The sequence below is a fragment of the Schistocerca serialis genome, chromosome 8, assembly GCF_023864345.2.
Source record: "Schistocerca serialis cubense isolate TAMUIC-IGC-003099 chromosome 8, iqSchSeri2.2, whole genome shotgun sequence".
Classification (NCBI taxonomy): Eukaryota; Metazoa; Arthropoda; class Insecta; order Orthoptera; family Acrididae; genus Schistocerca; species Schistocerca serialis.
Genome location: NC_064645.1, coordinates 181,988,912 through 182,010,229, shown reverse-complemented (window position 1 = coordinate 182,010,229; position 21,318 = coordinate 181,988,912). Strand labels below are relative to the sequence as shown.

The window sequence follows — 21,318 nt, the reverse complement described above, 5'->3', positions numbered from 1 at the left end:
AAAAGGTATACACTGTTACACTAGTTGTCTCTGCTTTGCTTGCCGAGTCGCGTTATTTGCGGCGCGCATCAGAGATCTTAATTGTGCGACCAGTAACGCGAATTACTTCGCTTCCTTTCGGAGCGCACTTTTGGCGGGTGCCGAAGATGCACGAAGTGCTTCGTCTAAATATCGTTCTTCTAATGTTAATAAAAACTGTAATAAAAATGAGATACGAAATAAGTGGATTACAGCTTGCTATTGAGAGCGTTTCACTGTGACAAACAATAAAAATCCGAATTATACTTAATTATTATGAATCTAACAGATTTGGTTCACTGCCTTCTCTGTCGGTAGCCAGTCGGGTTATCCTCCTACTAAACTGGCGAATTTTTTTTCACGGAACTGGTACTGACTGTGCCACCTGTTGTCCTCTTCTCAACCCATCTCTTACGCTATGCCTCAATCTACTGTAATCTCAGGCAAACAAGTGAGTGAAACTCGGGAGCGAATCTTATGGCTCCAAAGACAGATATTTCACATATTTCCTCCCTTGCGAAATTTTCAAAACTGGATAGTCCTTGCAGACAACAAAAAATTATGGTAATGTTTATCCTCATAAAACTATGAAGAAAAGAAACAAAACCGAGCAAGGGCCTCTCAATAGCAGCAGCATCACAGTGATATTCTGTTTTGGTACATCTCCAATCTTAATTTGTGCCACTGAGTATAATAAACAGTATTCGAAAATATTCATGAAGTAAATAACGTACCATAATCAGTTTGAACTTTTTTATTTTACTTATTTGTTGAATTGTGCATGTGTTATTGCTGAAAGCAATATCTCTTTAAGTTAAAGTTTTCTGAGCGTTTTATAACAATTTCATTACTATTTCTGAAGCACAACATCTTAATGTTTAATAGAAGAAACTTTGAAGGCGGAATTACGTCATCAACCAGTTCGTTTATTTTGCAAACTCTCAAACTAAACTTTTTCGTATATTTTTCTGTTAGAGTAATTCGTGAGCAGTCCCGCTGTTACGTTGCACAATAAACCACAAACTCATTACTGCAAACCACTTTTCTATTAGCGCTTGTTTTGGATAGCCCCATTTTGCCTTGCACGGTGTACTTTAACCACGGAGAACGAGAACAGTTTACAAACATATCCGTTTTGGAAATGCTTCCACCCTTGGCCCGAAAGCGAACGATCACGCCCTTTTGGACGCCAGATAGATCGCTCCGTTTTCGCATTACAACAACGACTGCTCTAATTTTTCCCGCCCCTCCCCCCTCTCGCTTGCTATAACCTCCACAGCTAGTGCTTCCATCTGTGAGGGATTATTGCACGTTGACGTCGAACATAGGCGGTGATCACATTAATGTGACTGGACGGAGTAAATCGTTACACGGATACAACCAAACAATACGGTCCGCATTTTCAGCTACTGAAGCAAAAGCGAAGTGCTGACCTGGGTGAAGAATATAAGCAACAGAATTCAAGACAACATTTTGAAGTTTTGCTGTTTACCGTCTGTATTAACTAAACGCATGGAAGGGTGCCATCAAATGACTAGTGTATTTGCTATACTTCGGCGATTTACGTTTTTCAGAACAGAAGAGATCTCGAAAAGAACTCCAATTGCCGTCAGTGCTTACTCAGACGATTTGGAAGAAAGCCTACGTGACGATCTGACGCAGTTTACAGAGATGCTCAAAACATATCTAGTGATGCTTTTGAGAGCAAAAAGCACGAGCTTCCAGAACCGTTATTATGGAATAACTTTTGATGGAATATTCATTAGAATTATAAGTCACTTCGAGGATGATACGTGGCATCAGTTGTCTGGTCTATATCAATCTATATCAGATTTAAAGGAAACTTGCTCGATCCGTTCCTTGTCTTTCAGAGACTGTCCCCTCTTGTATACTCTGTATACTTATGATTTAGAAAGAATAATCACTTTCCCGAGGAGGAGGAGGAGATTAGTGTTTAACGTCCCGTCGACAAAGAGATCATTAGAGACGGAGCGCAAGCTCGAGTGAGGGAACGATGGGGAAGGAAATCGGCCGTGTCCTTTCAAAGGAACCATCCCGGCATTTGCCTGAAGCGATTTAGGGAAATCACGGAAACTAAATCAGGATGGCCGGAGACGGGATTGAACCGTCGTCCTCCCGAACGCGAGTCCAGTGTGGTAACCACTGCGCCACCTCGCTCGGTCACTCTCCCGACAAAAATTTTACAATATGCAGACGATGTTTGTGTTTGCTGAACTGCAGACTCATATATTCCGGCTAAAATGAGTTACTCATTGCTGTAGAACACATCGATGAATGGCTGTCTAACAATAGGTTGGAGACCTCGGATGAGAAATCGGTGATCATAGCTTTTTATAAATCGAACACTGCTTGCATTGCTGAGCACGCCACATGTGGAAAATATACTTTCCAGATAAAATTTCATCCTCAATTCCTCGGCGTGATATTTGACTCTCGGCCCAGTCGGGCACCTCACATACAATCTATTGTTGATAAATACGAGAAAGGATTAAGTGTAAGTCACTTTCTCGCTCAAGTATGGTGGGGAGCACAACAAAGTATTCTGTTATCGAGGGATTTTTCGATCTAGACTGGACCATGGTTGTTTGCTGTATCACAATGCGCCTAAGATTTATCTCTCCAAATTAGATACTCTTCAGTTCGGAGACGTTCTTACCTGCCTTGGTGCCATACGTTGGACGCCTACAAATGCTCTTTTGGTGGAGGCAGGAGAGATGCCCTTGAGCATTAGACGTCAAATGCTGTCAGATAAATTTTTCATTCAAAGAATGGCCTTCATGGAAAGACCTGTCTATAAAGTAGAGACAGCATTTACTAATTACGGAATGCCACGAAGAGAAGAACTAAAATTCCGGCTGTCTGCATAAGCTTTGACCCTTGCTATCCTGTCATACTTTGTATGCCATGTTCTTCACATTTGCCTTTATCTGAACATGATTTTGACACTCTCAGCTGTCATATTCCAGTCTATTATTAGAATACGACAACCTCGCCTTTTGAAAATTTCAGATTTAATTGTCTCACTGAAACTCATGGCCTGGTTATACCTGTATATATACTGATGGATCCAAAACCCCACTAGAGGAGTATACTGGATGTGCTTTTCTATCCCTCAGATGCAAATCAGGTGCTTCAACTCTTACTACGAAGACCCTGGCAATTTTGGAAGTAATTGAGTTTGTATCTTCTGCTTTCTTTTTAAAGAATCGTGTCAGACTCCCAGAGTGTTATCAAAAGTATTCGACGTTGTAATGAAACTACCAACCGTTATATTTTGGATGTTTACTGGAATATATTCGCTGTAAACAGAGAGGGCAGACCGTCATTCTGCTATGCGTGTAGTAACACCCTGGCAGCCGCTATAATGAGGAAGTTGACATCTTAGCTAAGCAAGCTACATCTACAGGAACTGTTCTCGATGTGAAATCAACATATACAGACTACTTACGAGAAGTCAAGAGCCACCCAAAACAGCAATGGCAAGACATGAGGAACATCTCCCAAATAAACGAAACGTTGATATTATGCGGCATTACAACCTCAAATTACTAAAAGGCCATGGTTCACGAAAACTCACTTGGACCGACCTGTGATTTCCACCATCTTTCGACTCCGCTTTAACCATGCCTCATTTCCTTTAGATCTGTATAGAATCAACATTTACGATTCCCCTGCATGTGAGTGTGATTCCGAGTCAGAAGCTGATGTAAACCGCATCTTGTTTTTGTTCCAAATTTGACAATGAACGATCGAAATATCTGAGAACTTTGATGAGTATGGGCTACCTTCTCCCTCAATCAGCATCTTCTCTTCTGGTTTGTGTATAAAGTGTATGTAAATTTTCTTAAGAATGTAGTGAAAAATGTCTACAATTCATATTTTCAAAGTGGTTCAAATGACTCTGAGCACTATGGGACTTAACTTCTGAGGTCATCAGTCCCCTAGAACTGAGAGCTACTTAAACCTAAATAACCTAAGGACATCACACAGGTCCATGCCCGAGGCTGGATTCGAAGCTGCGACCGTAGCAGTCGCGCGGTTCCAGACTGAAGCGCCTAGAATCGCTCGGCCACACCGGTCGGCTCATATTTTCATTTATCTGTATCACTTATTTAAGAAGTAATGTGAATTGATTACGTCAGTATGTCTCGATGGTTAAATAGAGTACTAACTCCGAAGGCCAAATACACTGGTGTCCAAAATTAAAGCAACAAAACTACTATTTCCCCGTCCTGCGCCTAATTCGCATTATAATCATACGAATTGTCAACGGATGTAGTTACGATCGTGTTCTGCACGGAAGATGGCATTCCGATCAACGGACAACCACACCAGCAATGACGTCAGGGCACTTATCAGCGGGGCAGTGTTTGCAGGGTAGTCCCACATCCACATTCGCTGTGCAGTACGGCACAGAGAAGACGCCTCCTCAGCTGTGGAGGGCCATATGAACAATGGAAGCAGGAGAGTCGCAAACTGATGTCGCCCGATGGCTTAATGTAAATCGTTCTGTTGTTTCTCGGATGAGGCGACAGTTTATAGAGATTGAAAAAAATGGTTCAAATGGCTCTGAGCACTATGGGACTCATCATCTGAGGTCATCAGTCCCCTAGAACTTAGAATTACTTAAACCTAACTAAGGACATCACACACATCCATGCCCGAGGCAGGATTCGAACCTGCGACCGTAGCGATAGAGACTGAAACTGTAGCCCGGAGACCAGGACAGGCCCGACTACGTGCAACATCAGGAAGAGTGGGCTGTTATTTGGCTGTAAGGGCAAGACGGTACCACCTAATTACTCCACTGCAACTGACATCTGACCTCGCAGCATCCCCTGGACGTGTTGTGTTGAGGTAACCGTGTACGGAAGGCTTCAGCAGAGTTGTTGGAGACCTGCTGTCTCTTTACCTCTGGCATGTGTTTACAGAAGAGAACGTCTAGAGTGGAGCCGTCAGCATGCCACCTGGCCGGTCGAATGGAGGACCAATGTTCTTGATCTGGACAGCGATTCTCAAGGGATTGGCATCTTCATGGCACATGGAACACGACTGTGGATCCTGCCCACTCGTCTCTTATAGCGTGCCTAAAGGATGCTGCTTTCTCGGATAGCTATACAACAATTCAAGCAGATCATATTACTGGCTTTTATTACAATAAAGTAGATTGGCAATACTTAACTTTGGTTTACAAGAACGTGTCGCAAGCGATTGGCGACATGCAAACAGTCTATGTTCTTCGCGATATTCAATATCCATACTAGCAATTAATACACTCCTGGCCATTAAATTGCTACACCACGAAGATGATGTGCTACAGATGCGAAATGTAACGGACAGAAAGAAGATTCTGTGATATGCAAATGACTAGCTTTTCAGAGCATTCACGCTAGGTTAGTGCCGGTGACGACACCTAAAACGTGCTGACATGAAGAAAGTTTCCTACTGATTTCTCACACGCAAACAGCAGTTGACTGGCGTTGCCTGGTGAAACGTTGTTGTGATGCGCCGTGTAAGGAGGAGAAATGAGTACCATCACGTTTCCGACTTTGATAAAGGTCGGATTGTAGCCTACCGCGAATGCAGTTTATCGTATCGCGACATTGCTGCTCGCATTGGTCAAGATCCAATGACTGTTAGCAGAATATGGAATCGGTGGGTTCACGAGGGTAATACAGAACGCCGTGCTGGATCCCAATGGCCTCATATCACTAGCAGTCGAGATGACAGGCATCTCATCCGCATGGCTGTAACGGATCGTACAGCCACGTCTCGATCCCTGAGTCAACAGATGGGGACGTTTGCAAGACAACAATCATCTGCACGAACAGTTCGACGACGTTTGCAGCAGAATGGGCTATCAGCTCGGAGACCGTGGCTGCGGTTACCCTTGACGCTGCATCACAGACAGGAGCGCCTGCAATGGTGTACTCAACGATGAACCTGGGTGCACGAATGGCAAAACGTCATTTTTTCAGATGAATCCAGGTTCTGTTTGCAGCATCATGATGGTCGCATCCATGTTTGGCGACGTCGCGGTGAACGCACATTGAAAGCGTGTATTCGTCATCGTCACACTGGCGTATCATCCGGCGTGATAGTATGGGGTACCATTGGTTACACGTCTCAGTCACCTCTTGTTCGCATTGACGGGACTTTGAACAGTGGACGTTACATTTCAGTTGTGTTTTGACCCCTGGCGCTACCCTTTATTCGATCCCTGCGAAAGCCTACATTTCAGCAGGATAATGCACGACCGCATGTTGCAGGTCCTGTAAGAGCCTTTCTGGATACAGAAAATGTTCGACAGCTGCTCTGGTCAGCACATTCTCCAGATCTCTCACCTACTGAAAACGTCTGGTCAATGGTGGCCGATCAATTGGCTCGTCACAATACGCCAGTCACTACTCTCCATGAACTGAGGTATCGTGTTGAAGTTGCATGGGCAGCTGTTCCTGTACACGCCATCCACGCTCTGTTTGACTCAACGCCCAGGCGTATCAAGTCTGTTATTATGACCAGAGTTGGTTGTTCTGGGTACTGATTTCTCAGGATATATGCACCCAAATTGCGTGAAAATGTAATCACATGTCAGTTGTAGCATAATATATTTGTCCAATGAATACCTGTTTATCATCTGTATTTCTTCTTGGTGTAGCAATTTTAATGGCCAGTAGTGTATAAGGCACAAGACTCAGTATAACATTTAGGATGACGGATCTTCTTGTATCCTCTTCTACTCCGTGGTTTCTAGTTCAGGTCTGCCAGTGCTGATCTACTGCTGACCGACCGAGGCTGGCAGGAGCAGCGCTCCTACTTAGCTTACTATTGACTGACGTTGTCTCACAGCCTTCTCTGCTCTTGCGTTCCTCTTCGTGCCGGCACTTGTCGCTACGCTGGAATACAAACATTGTGGAAAGAGACTGACATCGAAGAGGATCCCAAATGGTGTGGGGGATTATGTTGGTCACTCGAACACCTCTTCATGAAATTATACGGCAGAATCAGCAAGATTTAACTGTTGTCAGGTACCATGAGGAGACCTTGGGATCTCAAGCGCGGTTGTTGCGAGTTGCTGTGGGGCCAGTCTTCATGTTGATGGGTCATAATGCTTGATGCCCGACCTCATAGAGCACGGACGGTATATATATATAAAACGGGAGATACTAAACACATGGCGTGAGTAGAGCACGTCTGGGATCACTAGAAAGACGGGTTGCATCACATCAGCATCCACTAACCAAGATTCCGAGTAGCTCTGCTGGAAGAATGGGCGTTATTGCGTCAACATGAGACTGATAACATCATTCACAGCATGCCCCGCCGTTGTCAGGCCTGTATTGGTGGCACAGGTCGTCACACCCCATACTGAGCACATTAACCAGTCATCAGAATGTGTGTGCAAATCCGTTAAGTTGGAAAAAACGAAGAGCATTTTTGTCTACCGTTATTCGTGTTGTGTCTGGCGATATACCATCTGACTTTCGGAAAAGCATCATCGACACAATTCCGAAGACGGCAAGAGCTGACAAGTGCGAGAATTATCGCACAATCAGCTGAACAGCTCATGCATCAAAGCTGCTTACAAGAATAATATACAGAAGAATGGAAAAGAAAATTGAGAATGCGCTAGGTGACGATCAGTTTGGCCTTAGGAAAAGTAAAGGGACGAGAGAGGCAATTCTGACGTTACGGCTAATAATGGAAGCAAGGCTAAAGAAAAATCAAGACACTTTCATAGGATTTGTCGACCTGGAAAAAGCGTTCGACAATCTAAAATGGTGCAAGCTGTTCGAGATTCTGAAAAAAGTAGGGGTAAGCTATAGGGAGAGACGGGTCATATACAATATGTTCAACAACCAAGGTGGAATAATAAGAGTGGACGATCAAGAACGAATTGCTCGTATTAAGAAGGGTGTAAGACAAGGCTGTAGCCTTTCGCCCCTACTCTTCAATTTGTACATCGAGGAAGCAATGATGGAAATAAAAGAAAGGGATAGGAGTGGAATTAAAATACAACGTGAAAGGATATCAATGATACGATTCGCTGATGACATTGCTATCCTGAGTGAAAGTGAAGAAGAATTAAATGATCTGCTGAACGGAATGAACAGTCTAATGAGTACACAGTATGGTTTGAGAGTAAATCGGAGAAAGACGAAGGTAATGAGAAGTAGTAGAAATGAGAACAGCGAGAAACTTAACATCAGGATTGATGGTCACGAAGTCAATGAAGTTAAGGAATTCTGCTACCTAGGCAGTAAAATAACCAATGACGGGCGGAGCAAGGAGGACATCAAAAGCAGACTCGCTATGACAAAAAAGGCATTTCTTGCCAAGAGAAGTCTACTAATATCAAATACCGGCCTTAATTTGAGGAAGAAATTTCTGAGGATGTACGTCTGGAGTATAGCATTGTACGGTAGTGTAACATGGACTGTGGGAAAACCGGAACAGAAGAGAATCGAAGCATTTGAGATGTGGTGCTATAGACGAATGTTGAAAATTAGGTGGACTGATAAGGTAAGGAATGAGCAGGTTCTACGCAGAATCGGAGAGGAAGGGAATATGTGGAAAACACTGATAAGGAGAAGGGACAAGATGATAGGACATCTGCTAAGACATGAGGGAATGACTTCCATGGTACTAGAGGGAGCTGTAGAGGGCAAAAACTGTAGAGGAAGACAGAGATCGAGGACGTATGTTGCAAGTGCTACTCTGAGATGAAGAGGTTAGCACAGGAAAGGAATTCGTGGCGGGCCGCATCAAACCAGTCAGTAGACTGATGAAAAAAAAAAAAAAAAAAAAAAATTGTGTTTCAACTTAATATGTTCTGTAGTCTTTACATTTCCGTTAAGTGGGAAAATAAGCGCAGCCTTGCAAAATTTCCGTTTGCTGTTTTAGCATTGGTCACCACTAAAACAAGTGACTGCTACAATGCACTACATTCATAGACGTAGCACTAAATGTCTGTGTCTTACAACAGCATGGATGGTTTTATGCGAAAGGCACGGGTACTTCTAAAAAGTTAATACAATGGTGGTTTCAGGCAGAAAGTACTGGTATTCTGAGGGTTAATCTGGCACTGCATGTGTCCGTTTCAATTGTAATTGACGATGTCGTTGCGCCTACAAAGGAAAATGCAGGAGTCGTCCGTTGTGGAGCCTAACATTCAACAATGTGCGCTGAGCGGTGTCCTTATGGCACTGTTTCTTGTCGTCACATCTGCCACAGACCGCCTCAAGCAGTGTTTCGACTTTTAAGGATTTCGCCCTTTCTTAGGGCGAAACGAGTTATGTGTGGTTTAGGGTTATTTTATTTTGACAGAGGTTTAGGGAAAGTTGGGGTAAAATCGAACTTAGGTTGTAGCCGTAATATATTTGATAGGCGCTACTGGATGTACTACTTTACTCTATGGCCTCATGGATTTATTAAAGTACATTCTCTCGAACTCTGGTTAATGCAATCCATATAATTTTAGCTTACTGTATTTGTGCTATTGTCATTGAATGGGTGACTTCCGAACTTAGTTGTATTATACTTACAGTACTCTCACGAAAAGTTGACAAAACAGTACATAGGAAAAGCAGATATTCTTTCGTGTTGTACCGGGACGCGAGAAGGAAATATTTCCGTGTTTGTCATCCAGGCTAACAAGTTACGGCCATTTCTTACGTAAGCAGTTTTTGAGGATCTCTCTAATATTAACGATTCTCTCTCGAACAACCTTAATAAACCATTTAATAATGCATTATTACTGTTCAGGAGTTACATCCCTCTGTATCCAATGATTGTAATACTTTTATCAACCAAAATCATCATAATTGTACATACTGCCTGAAATGGTTCGGAAGATGGTGCAAACTTTTCTTGGCAACGTCGTAATAAAACAGTAGACCTGGGCGCCAGATCTCATATAAACAGCCTTACGAAACTGGATGTGACTAAAACAAAAATTCACCTAAATAAGGACGAATTTTTGTTGGACTGGAAGCACATTCAGTACTGGAAGAATTTAAAGGTAAAAGCTCCAACAGAAGAAATGCTGAAATGAACAAATTTTATACAAGCTGTATGGAGATTTATCCAGAAATAACATTGCAGATGCTACAGTGTTTCAATTTTTATGAGAAACTTTTCGATTTATTGAAATATGTATATCCCCAGGTAGCACAAAACGTGCAGAAACAGTCTGTGCAAGATGTGATTAGCCATTTAAATTTTTTGGTGACAAAAAAGCAACATACATAAAGCAGACAATAACTCGAGACATCCAGCTCTCATTAAAACAAGACATTTTGGAATTTAAAGAGGGGAAGAAATTTAAAAACTGCCATCTGAAATTTATTGGTATAAGTTACTACGCTTGAAAGGTCAAAATGCCAATTTTATCTACGGAAACCTTGAAGTGGTCATTTTCACTAGCAGTTTGATCTCCAAATACCAAGATAGAAAGATTATTCAGCATTCTCAGAATGCAAAACAAGCAAAAGAAATAGATTTAACAAACTAGTGACGGGTTGCTTCGCACAAAACTGGGAATGCTAGCAAACCCAACTGCTCAATTTTAGATTCCAATCGTGCCACGCTAAAAGCAGCGAACAAATAATGCCTGAGCTTCTGATTCTGTAAATCTTTAATGTTTTTTATAGTGAACTGTAGGTATTTTATGTTATTAAATACGTTAAATAATATGTTGCTGTTTATTATAATTATACCCCTAAATACACGTATTTTTAAGATTTTATAGAGTATTTTAGGGATAATTCCGAAAGGAACTAGCACGTAACCAACACTGCCGCCTAGTCTGCTTCACAGCACGGGAAAGCCTCCGGCCTCCACGTTCCGTGCTGTGGTCCTCCAACACCTTGTCGCTAACTCTTGGTTTATCGTCCTTCAGTCACTTCCCGTGTATGCTTCGGACAGTAGCAGCTCACTGTTTCCGAGATGCTCGTTCCCGAGCGCCAGGCCATAACGATCTGTCAAAGTTTTCTTATATTAGTGGATTTCCCGAATTGCTGCCCGTATCTCCACAAAAACGATTCTCCATTATATAATTTCGTTACACTCGTATTTGGCTGAATCTCCAGCAGGCGATGTTCAGTATCTCGGCGGGCAAAGGCCATCATAATACAGAGTAGTATTTGTTGTGGACTCACAGTCTCGCAGAATTTTTTTAAAAGACTTCATATTCGCCACTGACTGTATTTTTATTACAATATCCACTATTGCGATTTCGTCAATTTCAGGTGGTTACAGGTGCTGAGAACATAGTAATGTGTTGACTACTGCTGCATCTTCAGCACCTGTAACCACGTGAAAATGACCGAAAGATAGAAACTGCAGTTTACTTTTTTACTTTAGTAGATGTACAGTCATTGGTGAATTTGAAGTACTTTAAAAACTGGCTGTTAGTGTAGCTGTGTATTGGAAGGACGGTATGAGTGGAGGAGATGTCAGACAGGATTTGCATGAAAAATGAAATGTAATGGACTCACGAACTACCTGATACTGTGTAAATGCCGAGAAACATGTTACTTACTTTAGCATACAACTCGCTTAAAAACCATGGTAAACGTGCATGTCGTCGGGCTTACACTGTGGCGACAAAAGGCACGGGATAGCAATGTGCACATTTACAGATGGCGGTAGCATCGGGTACACAAGGCGTAAAAGGGCAGTGCACTGGCGAAGATGTCATTTGTATTCAGGTGATATATGTTAAAAGGTCATGGTCGCACGACGTATGGGACAGTGCAATTCGGAATCTGATAGGCAATTTTATGTTCCGAGATCCACAGTGTCAAGGGTGTGTCGAGAATGCCAAATTTCGGGAATTAACTCTCACAAGGGAAAACGCAGTGGCCTTCGGTTAACAACCGACATCTATAGAGTGGTCAGACATAGCGTACAAACAACACGGCGTGAAATAGCCGCAGAAATCAATGTGGGACGTACGATGAACGTATCTGTTGGGACAAGACGACGAAATTTGACGCTAATTGGCTATGGCAACAGACGACCGACGTGAGTGCCTTTGCTAACAGCACGACTGCGCCTCTCAGAGTCTCGTGACTGTATCGACTGCACCATGGACGACCGGAAAACCGTGGGCTGGGGCCCTATTCTGTATCGTTCACACCGATCGGTGTAGTAGGTTAGTCTCGGTAGTAACGTCATTTTCGGTTCTTTATCGAAATATCCTGTTCAGTAAGCTTCTGAGACTTGTTACTGAACGGTCCTCGCACCGATTTGACGACAATTGTACCGAGACATTTTGGATTTCGGTCTGGCCCTGTCGATCGGTGACCTGTGGTTTATGTACACCTATAATTTGTTATTTTAAACACATTTAACGGTTTTAGATTTGGATTTAGTGATTGTGTTACTAAAGAATCACCAGAGGACGCATCTGGTTGGAAAGTGAGTTCATAATAGACTATTTTCCTTTGTTAGAAATATGGTTAGGTTAGGTTGTTGCTGTGGATGATTACATCAAAAACAAAACAAAAAAAGTTTTCGGTCAATATTCTCTCAAAATACGTGTTATTTTTATGCAAATAAGAGATTAAAGATCATTAAATATCAAGACATCGGTTCTGCTTACGTATATTATATGAGTGTGAACTGACGTTACTAGTGACTTCGTATACTTTTTCCCACAAATGGGTTAGTTAGCAACTATCGAAACGTCTTTACAACTTTAAGTTACAGTGAAGGAGGAGGCAAGGCCGATGAAGGCGAGCACATCAGCTCGATGAAAAAAATGAAATGTCTTGTGGCTAAGGCCCCCCGTCGGGTAGACCGTTCGCCTGGTGCAGGTCTTTCGATTTGACGCCACTTCGGCGACCTGCGCGTCGATGAAGATGAAATGATGATGATTAGGACAACACAACACCCAGTCCCTGAGCGGAGAAAATCTCCGACCCAGACGGGAATCGAACCCGGGACCTTAGGATTGACATTCCGTCACGCTGACCACTCAGCTACTGGGGCCGGACATCAGCTCGATGGAATGCGGCGTCATGCGTTATGGCAACGTAAACGCAATTTTCGGTACTTGGAGGAATAGCGCGCCTGTGTCGTCTGCTAGCCGCTTTGTGTTCGTGGCGCTGTGCGTGCTGCAGTGCGCATGCGCGGATCTGCAACCTTTTGCTTTTGACTGGCTTGCGCGACACGAAGCGACAACAGCGCTTCGGTTCTCTAGACCCGAACGGTATCGCTAGCGAAATGCAAAGTGAATGACGCAGGGACTCTAATTCGAGTACTAGACCGTTCGGTTCTCTTGAGTACTGAAACGATCAGCACAATGGCGGAAAGATAAAGAATAGGCATCCTGATGAGTCCTAGTTTCAGTTGGTAATATCTGATGGTAGGGTTCGAGTGTGGTGCAGATTCCACGAAGCCATGGACGTAGGCTGCGAAGAAGCCACTGTGCAAACTTGTGGAGGCTCCACAATGATTTGGGTTGTGTTTACATGGAATGGGCTGGGGTCTGTGGTCCAACTGAGCCGATCGTTGACTGCAAATGGTAATGTTCGGATACTTTGCAGCTACTAATGCATGTTCCCAAACAAGAATGGACTTTTTATTGTTGACAACGAGCCATATGACTAGGCCACCGTTGGTCGCGATTGTTTTGAAGAATATTCTAAATAATTAGAGAGAATGATTTGGTCACCCAGATCGCCCGACATGAATCCCTTCGAACATTTGTGGGACATAATCGAGAGGTCAGTTCGTGCACAAAATCCTGAGCCGACAACACTTTCGCAATTATAGACTGCTGTAGAGGCAGCATTGCTCAATATTTCTGCAGGGGACTTCCAACGACTTGTTGAGTCGATGCCACTTCGAGTTGCTGCATTACGCCGGGCTGAAGATGGTCCGACACAATACTGATATGACATGACTTCCGTCATCTGTGTATTTAGAGGGGAACGTGCTGTCGTTTCTCAGGTGTTGTATCCCTGAATGGAACAGGAGTGGTAGAAAACAAATGCGGTGCTCTAAGCTCGCACCTCCGCGTATGAAACAGTGGTATGCGCAACACAACTGTAGGCGAATGTGAAGACGCGTGGCAACCTGTGTTGTCAGGATAAGGTGGCTGCCAAAAGATAACATTCTGCAGTTCTCTTCCTGGGCGGCTCGTAGCGGCCGGCGAACCTGGCAGATAGCCGAGCGCAAGGCGACTCCTTCACCGCGAGACGCGCGACCCCGCCATGCCGGCCGTTATCGACACGTGCAAACAAAAACAAGAAGCCCGCCGGCTGCAGTGGCGGCGGCCTTCCGCCACGCGGCGTCCACGAGTGTCCCCGTTACCGCAGTCACGTGCATCGGACGCTTGCGAGTAAGCCGCCTCGGAACGTCTGTCTCTACCTGTTCCACGAGTCCCCTACCTCACAGCATTAAAACTGCAAGATTTCGCGGAATACAGCTCGTAATCTATACGTGTTGTAATAAATGTTTAATTAAAATTAAAATTAAAATGAGTTTTGAATACAACACATTTTTAAATCAGACTAAAAAGCAGAAAATAATTTCTTCTAGCCCCACACAGATTCGTAACCCATCTACATCTACGTCATTAGTCTGCTATTTTCAACAAAGTGCCTGGCAGAGGGTTCAATGAACCACCTTCATGCTGTCTCTCAACCGTTCCACTCTCGAACGACACGCGGGAAAAACGAGCGCTTAAATTTTTCTGTGTGAGCCCTGATTTCTCTTATTTTATCGTGATGATTATTTCTCCGTATGTAGGTGGGTGCAAACAGAATGTTTTCGCAATCGAAGGAGAAAACTGGTGATTGAAATTTCATGAGAAGATCCCGTCACAACGAAAAACGCCTTTGTTTTTAATTATTGCCACTCCAATTCACGTATCATGTCCGTGACACTAACTCCCCTATTTCGCCATAATACAAAACGAGCTGCCCTTCTTTGTACTTTTTCGATGTCATCCGTCAGTCCCACCTGATGCGGATCCCACACCGCACAGCAGTACTCCAGAATAGGGCGGACAAGCGTAGTGTACGCAGTCTCTTTGCTACAGCTGTTACACCTTCTAAGTGTTCTGCCAATGAATCGCAGTCTTTCGTTTGCTCTACTCCCAATATTATCTATGTGATCGTTCCAATTTAGGTTATTTGTAATTGTAATCCCTAAGTATTTAGTTGAATTTACAGCCCTCAGATTTGTGTGAGTTACCGCGTAATCGAAATTTAGCTGATTTCTTTTAGTACTCATGTGAATAACTTCGCACTTTTCATTATTCAGGGTCAATTGTCACTTTTCGCACCATACAGATATCTTGTCTAAATCATTTTGCAAGTCGCTTTGATCATCTGATGACTTTACAAGACGGTAAATGACAGCATAATCTGCAAACAATCTAAGACCGCTACTCAGATTGTCTCCTATGTCGTTAATATAGATCAGGAACAATAGAGGGCCTACAACACTTCCTTGGGGAACGCCGGGTATTACTTCTGTTTTACTCGATGACTTTCCGTCTATTACTACGAACTGTGACCTTTCTCACAGGAAATCATGAATCCAGTCGCACAACTGAGGCGATACTCCGTAGGCACGCAGTTTGATTGGAAGACGCTTGTGAGGAACGGTGTCGAAAGCCTTCTGGAAACCTAAAAATATGGAATCAATTTGACATCCCCTGTCGATAGGATTTATTACTTCATGAGTATAAAGAGCTAGTTGTGTTTCACAATAACGATATTGTCTGAATCCGTGATGACTATATCTCAATAAATCGTTTTCTGCGAGGTACTTCATAATGTTCGAATACAGTATATGTCCTAAAACCCTACTGCAAATCGACGTTAGGGATATAGGTCTGCAATTCAGCGGATTAGTCCTACTTCCCCGACCGAGCGAGGTGGCGCAGTGGTTAGATACTGGACTCGCATTCGGGAGGACGACGGTTCAATCCCGCGTCCGGCCGTCCTGATTTAGGTTTTCCGTGATTTCCCTAAATCGCTCCAGGCAAATGCCGGGATGGTTCCTTTCAAAAGGGCACGGCCGACTTCCTTCCCCGTCCTTCCCTAATCTGATGAGACCGATGACCTCGCTGTCTGGTCTTCTTCCCCACAACAACCCAACCAACCCTCCTCCTACTTCCCTTTTTGGGTATTGGTGTGACTTGAATAATTTTCCAGTCTTTAGGTCCTTATCTTTCTGTGAGTGAGTGGTTGTACATAATTGCTAAATATGGAGCTATTTTATCAGCATACTCTGAGAGGAACGACTGGAATACAATCTGGACCGGAGGCCTTGCCTTTATTAAGTGATTTATGCTGCTTTGTTACACCGAGGATATCTGCTTCTATGTTTCTAATCTGGCAGTTGGTCTTGTTGGAATTCAGGGGTATTTACTTCGTCGTCTTTGGTGAAGGAGTATCGGAAAACCGTGGTTAATAACTCTGCTTTAGTGGCACTGTCATCAGTGACTTCACCGTTGTTATCGCGCAGTGAAGATATTGATTGCGTCTTGCCACTGGTGTGCTTTATGTATGACCAGACTCTCTATGGGTTTTCTGCCAGATTTCGAGACAGAGTCGTTGTGGAAATTATTAAAAGCATCTCGCATTGAAGTACGCGCCATATTTCGAACTTCTGTAAAACTTTGCCAATCTTGGGGATTTTGCGTTCTTTTAAATTTGGCATGCTTTTTTCGTTGCTTCTGCAACAAAGATCTGACCCGTTTTGTGTACCATGGGGGATCAGTACTATCACTTATTAATTTATGTGGTATATATCTCTCAATTGCTGTTGATAATATCTCTCTGAAAACATTCCATAACTTTCCTACACTTACATAATCAGATAGGAAGGAGTGAAGACTGTCTCTTAAAAAGGCGTTAAGAGCATTTGTATCAGCTTTTTTAAATAGATATACTTTGCGTTTCTTTTTTATGGTTGTAGGTGTTACGGTATTCAGCCTAGCTGCAACTGCCTTGTGGTCGCTGCAACACGCACTATTTGTCCAGGATTATTTGTTGCTAAAAGGTTAAGTATGCTTTCGCAACCATTTACGCTTCGTGTGGGCTCATGAACTATAGTTCTGGAACTTTGTGAATTTGTAATAACTATGAAAATTATTTGTTCTATCTTCTGTAACGCCCAACGGCTCAGCAGTACAGGGTGACCCAGAAAAACGGCAACATTTCCACAATCCAATAAAACCAGAAGTGATGAAGGAAAGAAATTGTATTCATAGTAATTGAAACGTTACAGCTTTACCATTTACGAAACATTGATAGCATTTATCATTTTGTTAAAAATTACGTTCTTTTCATGGCGTCCTCCTGTACAAATACATTCGTGAAATCTGCTGTTGAGATTCCTCATTGGCTGCTGCAACATCTCAGCTGGGACACTGTGAACTGCATCCCGAATTCCTTGTTTTTACTCGTCCAGGGTTCTTGGTCGAGTCGTGTAGACTTTGCTCTTGAGGTAACCCCACAAGAAAAAATCATAAACGGATAAATATGGCGATCTAGGGTCCCAGGCAATGTTACCGAATCGTGAAATCACACGGTTGCCAAACAACTGTCGCACATATGCAGTATGTGATGTCGCTCCGTCCGGCTGAAACAAGGCTTCTTGAACGTTTGTAAAGTTGGTCAATTCAGGTGTAACGAAAGTTCGTAACATCTCCACGTAACGATCGGCATTGACAGTTATTGTGTTTCCCTACTCACTTGCAATAAAATACGGTCCGATAATCCTATTTGATGAAACGCCACACCATACTGTCACTTTACTAGCGTTAGGTCGCTCATGAAAGTCATTAGGATATGTGTTTGTTCAGTAAGGGTAGTTCTGTTCATTCACATAACCTGTGAGATGAAAATGTGCCTCATCTGACATCCACAGCTTCTTTAGAAATTCATTCTCATTCTTTTGTTATCATTTGTTGATAGAATCCTAATTGTAACCGGTAATCGTTGTCCTTCAATTGTTGCACCATCCGTAGTTTGTACGGATAAAATTTTAAATCAAGATGAAGTATTCTGTGAACACTCTTCTGGGACATTCCAACCACTGCTGGTGCTTACGAATTGAACGCCGTGGGCTTCGTAAGACAGACTCCCGTACAACGTCAGTGTTCCCTGGAGAACGCAAACTTCTTGGTAGTCCGGTTGGTTTCCTCTTGGGGGCAGATCCAGTCTCTTCAAAGTTATTGATCCAACATTTTATCACGTGTTTCGACGGAACGGCATCATGGCGTACTAAATTATAAAATCGTCGAAACTACCTCTGCGCCGCTACCAAACTATCATCGTTTTTGTAACACATTTTCATGGCTAACGTACACTTTTGTCCGTTCCACTGATCCATGATTACTGAAATGTCGGACTGTTTACTCGCTAACTGTCACGAACTCACAGTGCTGCCACCTGCCCATGGCTGCCACTGCTCGTTTCAAACATTCCCGTTATTCTGTGTCACTCTGTACTACAGTTGGTTAACCATACATACACTAGTTGGTTACGACAAACATTGATCGATTTGATTGCATCTGGAACCTAGACCTACGGTATTATTTCGTCCTAATGTTCAGTATTACGAATTTATGCTTTGTGATCAACAATATTGTTCTATTTTTGGCGTATTTAAAATAATGTACTGTCTCCAATCGTACCTTTGGACGTAATTTCCTGACATTCTTTTTTTTTTATTACACCGGTGTCCAAAATTAAAGCAACAAACTGGAATTTTGCAAGGTTGCGTTATTTTGCTACAAAACTGTATAATCAGATGATAGCAAAGTAGAAACAGTGTAAAGGAAACATGATGTAAACAAATGCAACAAGCAGAACAGTAGACGAAAATGTTCTTCGTTTTTTCCAGCTTAACAGATTTGCACAGCCGTTCCAACAACTGGTTAATGTGCTCACTATGGAGTATAACCACCACTGGCAGCAATACAGGTCTGACAGCGATGGAGTATGCTGTGAATAACGTTGAGGCAGTAACGCCCATTCTTCCTGCAGAGCTGCTCGCAAGTCTTGGAGAGTGCTTTGTGGCTGTTGACGTGATGCAACGTGCTCTATGAGGTGGAGCATTATCGTCCATAAATGCGAAGTATGGGCGCACCAACCGTACGTGAGATCCCAAGACCTCGTTACGATACCTGGCAGCAGTTAAACCTTTCCGATTCACCCGCAGAATTTCATGAAGAGGTTTCAGAGTGGTTAACATAATCCCTGCCCACACCATTAGCGATCCTCCTCGATATTGGTCTCTTTCCACAACGTTCGCATCTCGAAATGGTGTTCCACATTTCTTCATATGTGAATCCGTCGACAATAACTCTTCAGACCAAATCGAGATTCATCTGTGAAAAGAACATTGGACCACTCTTCGACTGTCCTGGTGGCATGTTGACGACTCCACTCTAGACGTTCCCTCTGTGAAGATGCGTCAGAGCCGCACATACAGCAGGTCTCCGACAATAAACGTAACGCTGTCGAAGCCTTCTCTACACCTTTTTCCTCGACACAACGCGTCCATTGGATGTTGCGAGATCCGATGCCAGTTGCTACGCAGTACGACTACCGTACCGTCGTTCCTTTACAGCTAAATAGCGGTCCTCTTTTTGATATCACACGTGGTCGACCCTGCCCTAGTCTCCGTGATACAATTTCGGTCTCTATAAACTATCGCCACATCCGAGAAACAACAGAACGATTCACGTTAAGCCATCGGGCTACATCAATTTGCGGCTGTCTTCGTATAGCCTTCCACCGCAGAGAGTCTGGTAGGTGTAATTTCTTTGCCATACTGCACCCTCTGTGTGGACAGCGATTGTGGATGTGGGACTACCCGATAAACACTACTCCGTTTGATAGATGCCCTGACGTCATAGCTGGCGTGGTTTTCCGTTGACCGAAATGCCATCTTCCGTGGAGAACACAATCGTGCGAACTTCTGTTGACAGTTTGTATGGTTATATCGTAATTAGACACAGAATGGGGAAATACCCGTTTGTCGCTTGAATTTTGGACACCAGTGTATTTAACGAACAGATAAGACTCATTATTTATCTACTACAAGTGTACTGATATTAATACAATTCCTCGCATTTATATAACGTAAATTTATAAAAAAAATTATTATATTAATATCCTTTGTCTTATTAAAGTCATGGCCGGCCGGAGTGGCTACAGTCTGGAACCGCGCGACAGCTATGGTCGCAGGTTCGAATCCTGCCTCGGGCATGGATGTGTGTGATGTCCTTAGGTTTAAGTAGTTCTAAGTTCTAGGGGATTGATGACCTCGGCAGTTGAGTCCCATAATGCTCAGAGCCATTTGAACCATTAGTCATCATGAGTGAATTAAATTAGTTGGATGATAGCGCCATCTGGCAGTCAGTGTTTTCGTGTAGCCATGACACTACGTCTCAGCCAGTTGATCGTCTTCATTTGACTGCCCCTTGTAGAAAATACTTCATTTTTTTCCTGTGTATGCTACTTAAATAGCAACTAAGACTTGGGTATAAAAGTAGAAAAAGCCCTGTGTTAAAAGCATGTTGTTAGCGTGAGCACGAAACAAGCTTTGGTTAAGAAACAATGAGTGAGCCTTCATCTGTTTAAAACGTGCAACAAGAAGGTGGTTACAAACTTCCTAAGCGTAGACGGTATACATTCAGACCTACGGAGGAAAATGTCGAGGAATTGTGAGATAGATTGAAATTTACATACAGTAAGCCACGTGGCAGATAAGTTTGTGTATTGCAAGATAGTATGACGTTGTTGAAAATATCACCAAAATCGTGGTAGTACCCACTGCATGATACATAGACTGACACTTGATGCAAAAAATTATCCCCCAATTATAAGAATTGTCAAGGTGAGCTAATCAAACTAACTGAATTCATAAAATTTCGGCCACAAAATAGTTTATTGAAAATATCATGTGAGGGCGTGGAAACCGTACATACTACTTTTACATATCGAGCTCGGATGGTTATCTCGAGGATAGCCATTAACCCGTAATTTTGAGCTGAAGAACTTGGTGCGTGCTTTCTTTTTGGTGATATGTTTGAGCGGAGCGACCACAAGACCCCCTAGAAACCACACAATGAATTTTTCTCGAAATTTAATAGCCATAAAAAGAGTGGTAAATGGACAGAAGGGACGCAAAAATGACCAGGATGAGGTCCAGTTTCGCAAAAATGCTTCAAATGCCGGAACGCAACATGCGTAATTAAGAAAATATTAGTGATTTGCGGGAAAATTTAAATTTCCACGAAGA

At 43.0% G+C, this 21,318-nt stretch overlaps 1 protein-coding gene across 1 annotated transcript in view; it reads left to right on the top strand.

The window, feature by feature from the left end:
• The window catches only part of LOC126416474 (ATP-binding cassette sub-family G member 1), a 449,674-nt gene that overhangs the window by 43,069 nt on the left and 385,287 nt on the right, over positions 1–21,318 (top strand). The window lies entirely within an intron of this gene.